Raw genomic sequence first — 14,130 nt, 5'->3', positions numbered from 1 at the left:
AAAAGTACATGACAATGACAAGTCCAGTAAGAGGTTTGACACTTTTTACCTAATAGATCAACTGTGTCCCGAGGGGATGTTCTACGGGGTGAATGCGGGGCTAGTTTCTTCTCTCAACTTCTATCAACTTCCATCTTATGGTAGTCGTTTATATACTAATATCATATACGATATCATATACGTAAACGATGCAGCAACGCATTTACGGTGATGGATTTGCGCAACGACAACCAGCATCACTATAGCCCCACTAAGTTTCGGCGTACACTAAATCTCTAAATGTAAAAGTGTGAAAAGGCACTCTTTGAAGAGCCATATGAGGGACAACTCTTTTTCGAGTGGTCTTCCACTCTTTTAAATTGAAGTTTGCATCTTTTTGAGTGATTTTTCACTCTGTCCTGACGTGCAAACCCTCTAAAAGAATGAAATAACCACCACCGTCTAGATCTACAGCTACGGCTACGGCTGTTGCTGTGTTGCTAAGGACGCCATATATACCTCAACGCACGAAGACGCGGTATAATGAAGCTGTAGCCTTAGATGTGGCCGCCAATTCGGACCGGCCGTAGCTTTGTTAATAAGGACTTCAAAAATTAATGACCATAAGACGTATACTTGATGAGAAGCACTGCACCTGTTGATAATTATAAACTATTTTGATAAAGGATTCCCTTCGAAGTAGGCCTAATATCGTTTGGATAATTTTTTCACTTAAAGACATTTGAATCTAATGAACAATCCACACTTGAATCGTTTATATAATATTTCTGAGGTATGGTTATCCTTTACGATGGCTGCGGCCTGAGGTGTGATTGGTGAGCCCCGCTGTCACCTCACTGAACTTAACTTGGATGGATGAGACGTTCTTGTGAAAATTCCGTGAAAGTTTTGTTTTTTTGCTCTTTTCACAACAAAAGACACTGCTTTCAGCGAAAAGTTTTACGGGTGACTTTGTATAGTATATAAATTGTATAGTCATGATGAATTTGCCTACACATAGCATTACGTTAAGAGAAAAAATAATCTATGACCCCAATTTCTGTAGAATTGTTTTAACCATCAAACGAAAAGTGTCATAACAAATTACACAATATCTCTGAAGCAATGCAATACAGCCATAGGATCATAAACAACGACATTGAAGTGGGGTCATCCCATTCCCACAATTGAAGAAAAAAAAAACTTATCAAAATACTTCATGTTTTGTGTACTTTTACGGTCCTTTTTTAAACAAAAATACAAAAGGGCTATCACTTTCGCACATGCACAATATGTTTTATAGACCTTATAAATAATTAAAAGTTGGTTCCTGGGGCAGTCCAAAAGTACAATATAAGGTGCTCCTTATAAAACTGCAGAGCTGTAAACCAGCATTCGCAGTGTATCGAGGGATGTAGGGAAGTGACCACAACATTGTGCAAAGGAAAAACTACGATGAACGCCCTGGCTAGAGCAGCAGTTCTCTACGTTGCAGCGAGTTGGATTCTCCCGGGCGGGATGTGCCTTTCGCCCCCTCCACTCGACCCCGAACGAGTTTACGGTAGGGATGTGTTAGTTCATTTCATTTCATTTCATTTATGTTGGCTGTGAAGCTTAAAAGGACTGAGAAAACAATGGTAGATATATGAGTAAAACCCAAGAAAAATATTCCAGGGAGTCGGGAGGGACTAAAAACCCAAACCACATAATTGCCCCCGGTGTGATTCGAACCGGGGTCCTACAGGTAGAAAGGCGGGGAAATGTACCACTATATCGCAGTGATACTTTCATATCTTTCCATCACATCTCCAACCTGACCACCATGTGTTCTAAGCTAATCAATAACCATTATTTTTAAAGTATCTTTTCATCTTCCTGATATTCGAATGAAATTCTGAAACTAAAACTGTCGAAGGAGTCAATGTACAAAATATTCAGTGATTAGTCTCAACCATTATGCTAAGCGTGTTTTAAAAGTTCTCACCAAATCAGTTTTTATCAATGATAAACAAGCTTTATAAACTTCACATAATAATTCTGGGATATGTATGTTAACACACTTCTATTCACCACAAATGTGTTACTTTGTGGGAGTGGATTTGACAAAATGTCCTCACTATACAAATTTTGTTTCAATAATATAAAAATAGGATGTTTTACGTTGTGAGTTCTGCGATCGCTATGTTCTAAATGCCAAACACGAGTACTTAAACAATAACCATTATTATAACTTAAAGGCAGTGGACACTATTGGTAAATACTCAAAATAATTATTAGAATAAAACCTTTCTTGGTGACGAGTAATGGGGAGAGGTTGATGGTATAAAATATGGTGAGAAACAGCTCCCTCTGAAGTGCCATAGTTTTCGAGAAAGAAGTAATTTTCCACGAATTTGATTTCGAGACCTCAGATTTAGAACTTGAGGTCTCGAAACCAACCATCTCAACGCACACAACTTCGTGTGACAAGGGTGTTTTCTTCGTTCATTATTATCTCGCAACTTTGATGACCGATTGAGCCCAAATTATCACAGGTTAGTTAATTTATGCATATAATATGTTGAGATACACCAACTGTGAAGGCTAGTCTTTGACAATTACCAATAGTGTCCACTGCCTATAACAATGTTTAAATACGTTTGAATTGGGGAAATGGCAGTTTCAAGAGCAGGTCTTTTTTATTTATTTCTACCTTAATAATATGACTAAGTGGTCATACTTTTGTTGTTCATCACTACCAAGTGAGCCCCGAATGACTTTCGAACCATTCACAATTTCAGATGAGGATCAGCGGCGCGCGAGTCAGCGGCCCGGTGTTCACCACCACCGTGAGCCTCGCAGAACCGGCCGGGGGAATTCTCTCGACACCTGGGCCTGCGAGACGGTCATCCCGCTACCCGATGATATCCGTGCCGAGTTTCCCTTGGACCCGTTCTACCAGAAGTACACCCACGCCTATGGTATCCCCATCATATCATCTGATAATACCGGGGATGCGGCCGTGATTCGTGCTTGCTACACGGTAAGATTTCTCTTAGCGGATCGTAAGGACATTAGGGATTCCATGTTTGACCAGTACGGCCGGGTTGGGGTGATTGCTAAATCGGAACGCACAACTGAAATACCGGAACATAGCCACCTAAACAGTGATTTCATCGATGACCGGGCACGTGGGCTAGGTGGTGTACCTAGTAATCCAATAACCACGAACGCAGAAGAGAATCTCGTTTGTGGAACACTTTTCGAGGACCGATGGTTTGAAGAGGATGTCCTCGTTCATGAATTCGCACACTCTATCAATCTCATCTCACTGAACAGAATCAGCTCTACTTTCCAGACAGACTTACTGAACGCTTACAACATGGCCAAGACAAGCAACCTGTGGCAAGATACCTACGCCATCTCAAAAGTGACCGAGTATTTTGCAGAAGGTGTCCAGGCATTCTTCAACGTCCAGGTGTGTCGGGGTTTCACGGACTATATTCATAATCATATCTGTACGCGAGACGCATTGAAGAGCTACGATCCACAGCTGTACGATATTATCGCAGACGTTTTCCCTTGCAAGAATGTTCTCGTGGACCGTTGTGAGACTGACCAAGGTATGTACAAGTATAGTTTGACTATTTTCATCAAAACTTGCTCAGTTTGGGTTTTGTCCAATACCGCGGAAAGTTGTCTCTCATTAATTGGCGTGCTCGGTGGTCTAGTATTCTTGAAAGACGCCCGATCCATACATTTCTATACAACACAACTCCCAAAAGAATCGACCCGAGTCCAAGTCCCCATGAAGTCTGATCCATATTTTGAATCGTGTCAAGCTACCCACAAGTGTGTCAAACTGAAACAGAATCGGGGTCAAGATCGTATTTCGGGGACAAATTTCCAGGTCAGTATGACCCTGGAAAGGGTCAGGCATCCCGGGAAGGTCAATGGTTCGAGGCCTGTGTTCCCATTAGCTTTTCGAGTGAAAACTTGTTTTCACTACTTAATGCTTCTTCAACCAGAACGCTGATTCCATGAACGCAATTACATACTTTTCAATTGAAAAAGTGTTGATGGTTGTATCATGAAGTTAATAAGGGTACAGTTTACTTTTATTCAGGGTAAATTAAAAGTCTTCTCTTAAACGTATTTTTCGCGTTCAGCAAGAATTCTTTTTCTTTCTGCATTGCTTTCGCTATTCTAATGGGCAATGGATATTCTCAGTCTGTGGGTTAACATGCAATGTGTAGCTTATGACTAATTTCGATTTTGCACTGGAACTACCCCACACCCCCAAAAAAGAAATCGACTTTATATGACGACCTACGTGATGTTTTCAACTTTTACGCAAGAAAATATGCGTCAGGAACCGAGCTTGTCTAGTTTCCTAGAAAAGAATGCATAAGCTGTGAAGCAAACTTTACTTCAAATTTGCATTTGCAAGGAGCAAACAGCGTATTAGCTCCTCACACCTTTTATCAGAGCCGAACCCATCATGACGATACTATAGGAAAGTAACGTTTCAGTTTGAAACTCAGTGACGAATCTCAAAATGGATTGTTCATTCCAAATATTTCTTTGATAGGCTTAGCTGCAAGTCATGTGCTAAGAATGAACTGTGATGAGATACAAGATACAACGACGGCTTTGCCTACTCCAACGTCAGTGACCACAGATGGGCCTACTCCAACGTCTGCTACCACAGATGGGCCTACTCCTACGTCAGTGACCACAGATGAGCCTACTCCAACGTCAGTAACCACAGATGGGCCTACTCCAACGTATGTTACCACAGACGGGCCAACTCCAACGTCAGTGACCACATATGGGCCTACTCCAACGTCTGTTACCACAGATGGACCTACTACAACGTCTGCTACCACAGATGGGCCAACATCAACGTCTGCTACCACAGATGGGCCTACTCCAACGTCAGTGACCACAGATAGGCCTACTCCAACGTTTGTTACCACAGACGGGCCAACTCCAACGTCAGTGACCACAGATGGGCCTACTCCAACGTCTGTTACCACAGATGGGCCTACTCCAACTTCTGCGACCACAGATGGGCCAACATCAACGTCTGTTACCACAGATGGGCCTACACCAACGTCAGTGACCACAGATGGGCCTACTCCAACGTCAGTGACCACAGATGGGGCTACTCCAACGTCTGTAACCACAGATGGGCCAACATCAACGTCTGTTACCACAGACGGGCCAACTCCCATGTCTGTAACCACAGATGGACCTACTACAACGTCTGTAACCACAGATGGGCCTACTCCAACGTCCGTAACCACAGATGGACCTACCCCAACGTCTGTAACCACAGATGTACCTACCCCAACGTCTGTAACCACAGATGGACCTACCCCAACGTCTGTAACCACAGATGGACCTACCCCAACGTCTGCTACCACAGATGGGCCTACTCCCATATTTGTAACCACAGCTGAGCCTACTCCCATGTCTGTAGCCACAGATGGGCCTACTCCAACGTCAGTGACCAAAGATGGGCCTACTACAACGTCTGAAACCACAGATGGGCCTTCTCCAACGTATGTTACCACAGTTGGCCATACTCCAACGTCTACCACAGATGGGCCGTCTTCAACGTATGGACCTTCTGTGACTGACTTTACTTCTGATACACAAACAATAGATGGACCTTCAACTACTGGAACTTTTGACCCAATGGCTAGAGCTACTAAAGCTACTACTGAAACCACCTATCAAGACATTTCAACTACGGATACCACAAGCGTCGCCTTAACTCACTCTACAAACTCTCTGGGTACCTCTGTTCCTGACACCTTAACCTCGGACACCACCACCGACACTGTATATACCGATACCAAAGCTATAAACACCGGCACCCAAACCTCAGATACCACGTTCAAAGCTACTTCGACCTCGGATACCACCACCTCAAATACATCTTCCCCATACACTCCTACCGTTACAATTGAGAATAACACGACTGCAGATAGGTGGACCTCGTCCACAGATACCCTTACTAAAGCTACCAGTGACAGTACATCCGAAATACCAACGATAAACACCACAGCTACGGATACCACAACCGCTGCTACTACAACAAAGGGCAAGAGTAAGTTTGACCACATTATTCACAGCAATAAATTGTATCATGCATCAACAAACTTATCTCAAACTTACGCAGAACTGTTCAATGCAAAAACAAAAAAATCATTCTTGTTTCTAAAATAAATACTTTTTCGTGAAACTCTGTTAAAATCAAAAATTCAATACACGCAATAGTTTGGGCTATTCGCTAACATGTGGCGTAACACTTTTGTAAGTCACTAATGGTCCAAGAGGTAAACCGATGATTAAATAATTGAAAACGCACTGATTTGTACGCGCGGTACAAAGGACTGGCCAATGATCAAAATCTGTTTGACCTCTAGGCGAGGGCGCCCTCCTCGAGTGACGTCATGTGCTGATGACGTTGCTTATCCTTGACCCACATTTTAATTAGGGATCGTGAATATGGGACAAAGCGAACACAAGTACTTTACCAACCTGTCCATCCAAAACACAATTATTGAGATCCCGGTATTTTGTATTGATTTCGGTGAATGTTTTATAGCTGGGGAGTGGTGCATTAATATTTAGCCTCGAGCTCCAATTTAACAGGTGTGGCGGTTTCAACTTTCCGCCGTGTTCAGTTTTCCGAATGACCAAATACGGTAACATTACGTCATGCGACGCCTGCGCATAGCAAGCGAAAGTAGTCAATTGTTAGTGCCGTACTTATACTGAGTCCCGGAAAACTGAACACGGCGGGAGACTCAAACCGCCACACCTGGTCTCTCTGCACAGATCGGTTTTGATCACAGGATTCTCTACGTCGTACTCTCGACTCATAGTTTTAAAGAAGGGTCAAAACTCCATTGGTAAAGACCAACGGGGAAAAAATCAATCTTGGAAGGACCTATGGTGCAAATGCTAATAAAATACTGAAATGTCCTGACGTTTCGACCTTAGCGGAGCCGTAGAGAAAGACTCTAAACGATGTGACCTGTGACATCACATGTTTACAAGAGAGCCACAGAGCCTGGACTTCCTGCAGACACGATTTGAACACAGCCTAATGGAAGAAAACGTAAAATCTTATATTTTACGGAGATTGCACTGTCTAACTCTTATCAACTATTGATATGATGAAAGGGAGCACATCTCAAAACTTGTCCAGCTTTTACTTTCATAATTCTTGGATTTATGTGGAAATTATGACAAAAAAAGCCAACTCTCCCATATGACCTGTACCGTATTGTGGCCTGCCAGAATACTCAAAGAATGTACACTTATTGTAAACAAAGTTCACATGGTCTAAAGGGCAGGCTATTAACTATTATGACAATTTGCTAAGCCACAAAAAAATACTATTATTAACAGACATGGGTTACCATCTAAAAGAGAACACACGATAAACATTGCTGATTAAAACGGTTCCCTGTACTAGTATCAGCTCAGAATTAAGTTCTGCTTCTAAGATTTGCAAAATCGGGCAGTGGTTGACTCATGAAAGCATGCACCTACCCGCACTTTAAAACAAGTCAAGTCATTAAACAATCTGAATCGGACTGCCGAGTACATGTACTGTTTAAATTATTTATGAAAAAGGGTAGCTCCGCCCCTTGCAGGTAAATACTGAATGAGCTCCGTGAGCGTCATCGAGTGTGACGGATATGAGCTCTATATATTTATAAGCCACTATTATTTACACCAGACATCATTGTTTCCATGATTAGACTCGCCCACCTGTAATGATTATACACTGCACTTAATAACAATGGCGAGTATTGGCGCGGCCTAGTTACGTTGTAAGTGGGCCACTCGTGCTTTAAAGGCACTGGACACTATTGAAAGGCCTAATTACTCAAAATAATTGTTAGCATTAAAACGCACTTGGTAATGAGCAATGGAGAGCTGTTAATATTGTACAACATTGTGAGAAACGGCTCCATCTGAAATAACGAAGTTTTTGAGAGAGAGGTAATTTCTGAAGCCTTTAATTTGGGTATCTGAAAGCACACACATTTGTGCACAAGGGTGTTCTTCTTTCATTATTCTTTTGCAACTTCGATGACCAAATTGAGCCCAAATGTTTACAGGTTTGTTGGGAAAACCAAGTGAAAATACTGGTATTTGAAAATATTACCAAAGGCGTCCATTGTCTTTAAAGCAGGGGGGACCAGTTGAGGATACTCGAATTATTACACTGACTGTATTAAAAAATATAATCATAATTCCTTAATCAATGCCCACCTTCTCCTCACAGCTGCCGCTTTTCAACATGTATTGATTGTATTTAATTGTTTTTCTGTTTCAGTGGTGCCGAATGATGGCCGACCAAGTCAGGCAATTATTATTGCTGCTGTATTTGGTGTGACTGTACCCGTAGCAACCGGCTTCGTCGTGGCTGCCTGTTGCCTTTACAAACAGTTTGTTATTAAGGTGAAGGTCGCAACGATTCTGACTTAAAGGGTCTATGTACTGCTTGTAGGACAAACAAAACACATTGTTATACCTCTGTACAAATTGTGAAGTTTGATTGGTCGAGAACAAATCATGTGACGCGCAACAAAAACGCATGTTACATGGCTCGACGGGGGCCGGGTATTACATGAAAAGTGATGTACACCAGTGTACATCACCTTGATCGTTCCTAGCGTTGGTCGATTTCCAGCGCTGTGTACGAAACAACCGCGGGTTCGAGGGAATTGTTTGTTGTTCGTCTGCTTACGTCGTATTAATGTTTGAAGATGACAACAGAACTTCGAGAAGAGGAATACAAATTATACAATTCGCCTCGGCTGCCATTTTTCCCCTCGGGTGTACAAAACGCCATGGACCCCGTCACAGCGTGCAACAATATTGTATAATGTCCACAGATTTACATTAAACTTTCACAGTTTGAAGATAATGATAGTAGAAGGCTTCGCTGAAAATATTACTTGCTGAGGTGCTGTATTTTTTTTTAGAAATGAGTAAAACAATATCATGACAATAATTTTCGTCCCAGTTATCATGAGACGAAAAAATCTTTTGCATGTAAAAACGTATTTTCATGACATTGTTTTACTCATTTCTCAAAAACTACAGCACCTAAGCAACTAATTCAGCAACTAATATTTTAAGGTACGCTTTTTACTAGTACTATCTTCAGACGGTGTAAGTTTAATGTAAATTGTGGACATTGTGTGTTGTGTTACAAAAAGTACCAAAATCCTTTAAAGGCACTGGACACTTTCATGCCTGTTGGTAAATACTCAAAACACGTGCTAACATAGAACGTTACTTGGTGACGAGCAATGGAGAGCTGTTGATGGTATAAAACATTGTGAGAAACGGCCCCTCTGAAGTAACGTAGTTTTTGAGGAAGAGGTAATTTCTCGCTCAAATTTTATCTTCATAGTACAATTATTTCCATGCCATAAACGAAAAACGAAAATACCTTAACAAAATGGCACAATTTAGTATCACTCATTCAGGTTTAAATGTTTTTGACGATACACTTTTTACGACAACGCCGTACTTTCTCTTCATCAGACTCAATTTAACGAGTGTTCATTGTGCGGCTAATTGCATTCATTATTCAACAAACAGTTCAACATGACTGGGTTAATGATATGTATGGCTGACATAATATTTATTACAACAATAGGGCCTTGTCATACGAGTCAATTTGTATAGGCAACTTGGGGGCAACACACTTCAGTGCATGATACAAGACCTCTTTTGGTAGCACATGGGGCTTTTCTCGAACTATGTCTTTCAATCCCAAAGATGTGAACGTTTTATTTGGAATGGCTTTTCTTCTTGGAGATTGCCATTGAACTCTTGTAGATTACCTGGAACTGGTTGCCTAGAGATATGTTCGTTGCCAGCATGAGAAGCCACGACGCATAACAAAAACAAATAGCTACAGTTGTGTCAATGTTACACACAAATATTCAAAATGAGTGTTGAGTTTGATGCAAACAAAGTAACCATTCAAGTTAGGGAGCTACTTGAAAGGTTGCAGAAAATTATGAACTTGAATTTGTTAAAACATCTATTTACACGATTGAACAATAGAAAGGTCTGTAAACCACTTGGATTGGCCGCCATCATTGATGAAACGTGCACGTGTGAAAGGCTACCATTGGCAAAGAGTCATGCGCAGTGCGTACACGATTGCACTTTTCTATGGGCCTTTATCACGCTGTCACCATCTTGGTCATGTTCCCCGTTTCCAATTACAGTAATGAGTGCTAACATTTGTTGCCCATGGCACCAGACTATTATTTCGTCCAGCCTCAGTTTGGTTACAATGAGTTGGAATGGAGTGAAATCGAGATGACCACACCGTGACAAAGGTATTGTTAGTTGCCATCAAAGATGCCGGTCAGTGACGTCATGAGCAATCTATAGATTTATTCCTGTAGTATTAAGTAAGATGAAATAGACCTATAACAGATACAAAAACGTAAAGTAATTGAATGCACTATTCCAGCGGTTTTTATGCCTCTCGGACAAGTTTTTTATAATTGTGGCTGTTTATTTAGTGCTTTAGAATCAAGGTCGGTGACCGAAAACGGAGCGAATAAAAAAAAAAGTATTTGTGTGTAATATCCTTATAGTAACAACTCTCTCAACGGGCATTATAACAAGTTCAAGTATTTACAAACGTGTTTCATAACCACTGTTCGTATCTAAATAAATATTAGTCACGCTTTTATGCTGACATTAAAGCGATCAAAGTGTAAAGTTACAAACTGCACTATTCCACCGGCTTTTATTAATAGGAAATTCATTTAGGTTTGTTCCGGTCGGTGATCCAAAATGGTACAAATAATGACGCTGTTTACTGCAGATAATTGTGTTGTGTAACCATAGTACCCGCCAAATAAACATTATTTGTTAACTGTTTACTCAAATGTCTACATTGCACATGTTGTATCGTGTAAATTTTGAGAGCTGCATTTACCCAAAAGAAATAAAACCCGGTCCCAAAGTCATACAGCTGCTTAGGCAGAAAGTTGCCAAATAATATTGTATGCTAAGCAAAACTTGAGGAAACCAGTCGAAGAGGTTTGATGTGATATCAGGTAAATTAAATTAATTTTGGGCTTAGTCAGCTCTACGTAATCGGGTTTTAATTTGGGCCGCAATAAGGTCTCCGGAGGGATTTTGACGCGGAAACTCAACTTGGACGCAACACCTGTGATAGTCTGTGTTTTAGGCGGTAGCGTACCAGGAACCAGTCAGACCCCCCCCCCCCCCGCATCGGGAAGATGCCAAAAGTATTGGTTGGATATATAACCCTCATCCAAAATGTCCTTTTGGGCATGGAAGCAAAAAACAAGAAGGCCGCACCATGAGTAAGATAGTTGTTATAATTCTATGATACTAAAACATGATTTCATTGTTTGATCGGATCCACCATGGTAATAGCTGATATCAAATAACTAAATGTCCAGTGGGGTTAGGGATAACACAATTTGTAAGAAAATGTATCTATCATTCTGACCGAACACAGATATACAATAACAGTCTGTTTCTTGTCACATTGATAAGGCAGGATCCTACGCATCGAACGTATAATGCTATGTCCTACTGTATTGTATAGCGGTTAATAGCACCGGATTCAAGCTCCGGGTATTTGGTCAGCAGAGTGAGGGTTCGATTCCCGGTCGTCAAATTTTTTTTCCTTAAAGACAGTGGACACTATTGGTAATTGTTAACCCTCTAGTCCCTGCACCGCCCGAGTTTGCCGAAATGATTTTTCAAGATTCTTGCAGTAAATTACTGGAATCATAGTTCAACATTTACCAAGGCTGATTATTTATAAATAAATGCACAATTTTTGACCCTTTCGGTGATATTTGTGCAAGTCCTTATGGGGGGGGGGGGGGGGGCACACAATAAACCCCCTCGTTAAACGCCTACGGTAGTATTTGTGGCGATTACTTTTGTATAATGATAATATGGGCACAATAGCTTTTCAAGGCTTTTATCTGGCCTAGTGCTGAATATTTGCGAAGGCGTTACTTTTCGACAATATCACCATAAATGATAAATACCGTTTCCTTTGTAATTACTAATGATCGTTTTGTTGGGTAAGAGCTAAAATTATTTCATCATCAGTAGCTTCGACAAGTCAACTGTGAAGGGATGAATCAATAATGATCTATACAAAACTAGATGGATTCACCAACGCGTAGACCTACTAATGACTATCTAGTTTTATTTTTATATTTCTTTTTATTCTATAAACAAAAGCTATAGCGAGGTTTCATACAGTGTATCGCTTTAGGTGGCCGGGCGGTCCAGTGGCTAAATGGTTAAAGACCGGTCTTCTCACTTGGTGTATCCCAACATGTGCATAAAATAACAAACCTGTGAAAATTTGAGCTCAATCGGTCATCGAAGTTGCCAGATAATAATGAAAAAAAAATAACCCTTGTCTCACGAAGTTGTGTGCGTTTAGATGGTTGATTTCGAGACCTTAAGTTCTAAATCTGAGGTCTCGAAATCAAATTCGTGGAAAATTACTTCTTTCTCAAAAACTATGGCACTTCAGAGATCGCCATTTCTCACAATGTTTTATACTATCAACCTGTCCCCATTACTCGTCACCAAGAAAGGTTTTATGCCAATAATTATTTTGAGTAATTACCAATAGTGTCCACTGCCTTTAAGCAAGACACTTTGAAAATATGACCTCATACAAGTTGGGAGGTAGTGCTTTCTATACCAGCCAGGCAAGTGGATGATACTCAAGCCTCCATCCGTACTGTAAAGGGGGTAACCCTGTTTCAGCCCCATCGGGAATAGGTGACAACGGCTCCTGCAAAAAATAGTTGATTGTAGCCTACATCTTGAAGTAAGCCTTCAGACCATGTGTCTGGCGACTTGCATAAAAAAACTGTAGTGCCGGTACTTCAAAGAGTGAGTTGCATAATAGGTTCACCTTGAACTCGTTTAAAGGCAGTAGACACTATTGGTAATTTCTCAAAATAATTATTAGCATAAAACCTTTCTTGATGACGAGTAATGGGGAGAGGTTGATAGCATAGAACATTGTGAGAAACGGATCCCTAAAGTGCCATAGTTTTCGAGAAAGAAGTAATTTTCCACGAACTTGATTTCGAGACCTCAGATTTAGAACTTGGTCTCGAAATCAACCATCTAAACGCACACAACTTCATGTGACAAATGTGTTTTTTCTTTCATTATTATCTCGCAAGTTTGATGACCGATTGAGCTCAAATTTTCACAGGTTTGTTATTTTAGAGATACACCAACTGTGAAGGCTAGTCTTTGGCAATTACCAATAGTGTCCAGTGCCTTTAATCGCTGTCAGTAATCGATCATAAAACATTGGAGCCATTTTCCCCGCAACCATGATTGCAATTCCTGGGCAATGAAATACAAGAGCGGTCGTGCGGAAACGTATAACAAAAGATCGAGATCAATTTGTTTCTCCTCAAGTTACCATGGTAATAAATGATATTATGGAATTACCTTCACATACTCAAATACTCAGAATATATATTCGTAATGTTTTTAGGTCTAGACTATAACGACAGTCTAGACTGTCAATACTGAATACAAATTACAAACAAAGTTATTTTTAAGTTCGGGATAATGAGTGCTGTTTGAAGTGAATAAAATTTAAGTCGGACAAATAAACCACAAGGGCAACTCACTGGGTGAATTATTACCACAAAAATATTTTTTTTTTTTTTTTTTTTGGGGGGGGGGTTAAAAAAAGAAAAAAATGAACGATAACGGGACTTGAATGTGCGACCTCCATATTAATGTGCCTTGGTTATAATCAGCCATCTGAAGTCCAAATGCAGGTGATCTCTCATTATGTCAATATGTTTGCACGGGTTGCTAGTCAGAAGTCAAAAGAGGGGAGATCGCCAAGATTAAGAAAAGAACAAAGATTGAACAATCCCTTGTCAATTGTTTAAAAAAAATGCTTTTGAACACGAGTGGTATTATACACTATAACGTGTCACAAGGGGGCGGTATGTAAGATGAAAGGGACTCCCAAAAAACTGTCGAAAACAAAGTAAGACCTTGAAATGAGCATCATGGACATATATATAATACTTTACAATTTAGCTTGAAACAAGTCGTTAA

Source organism: Asterias rubens, chromosome 10 (genome assembly GCF_902459465.1).
Source record: "Asterias rubens chromosome 10, eAstRub1.3, whole genome shotgun sequence".
Lineage (NCBI taxonomy): Eukaryota > Metazoa > Echinodermata > Asteroidea > Forcipulatida > Asteriidae > Asterias > Asterias rubens.
The sequence above is the reverse complement of the archived record's forward strand: the minus strand, read 5'-3'. Positions refer to the sequence as shown.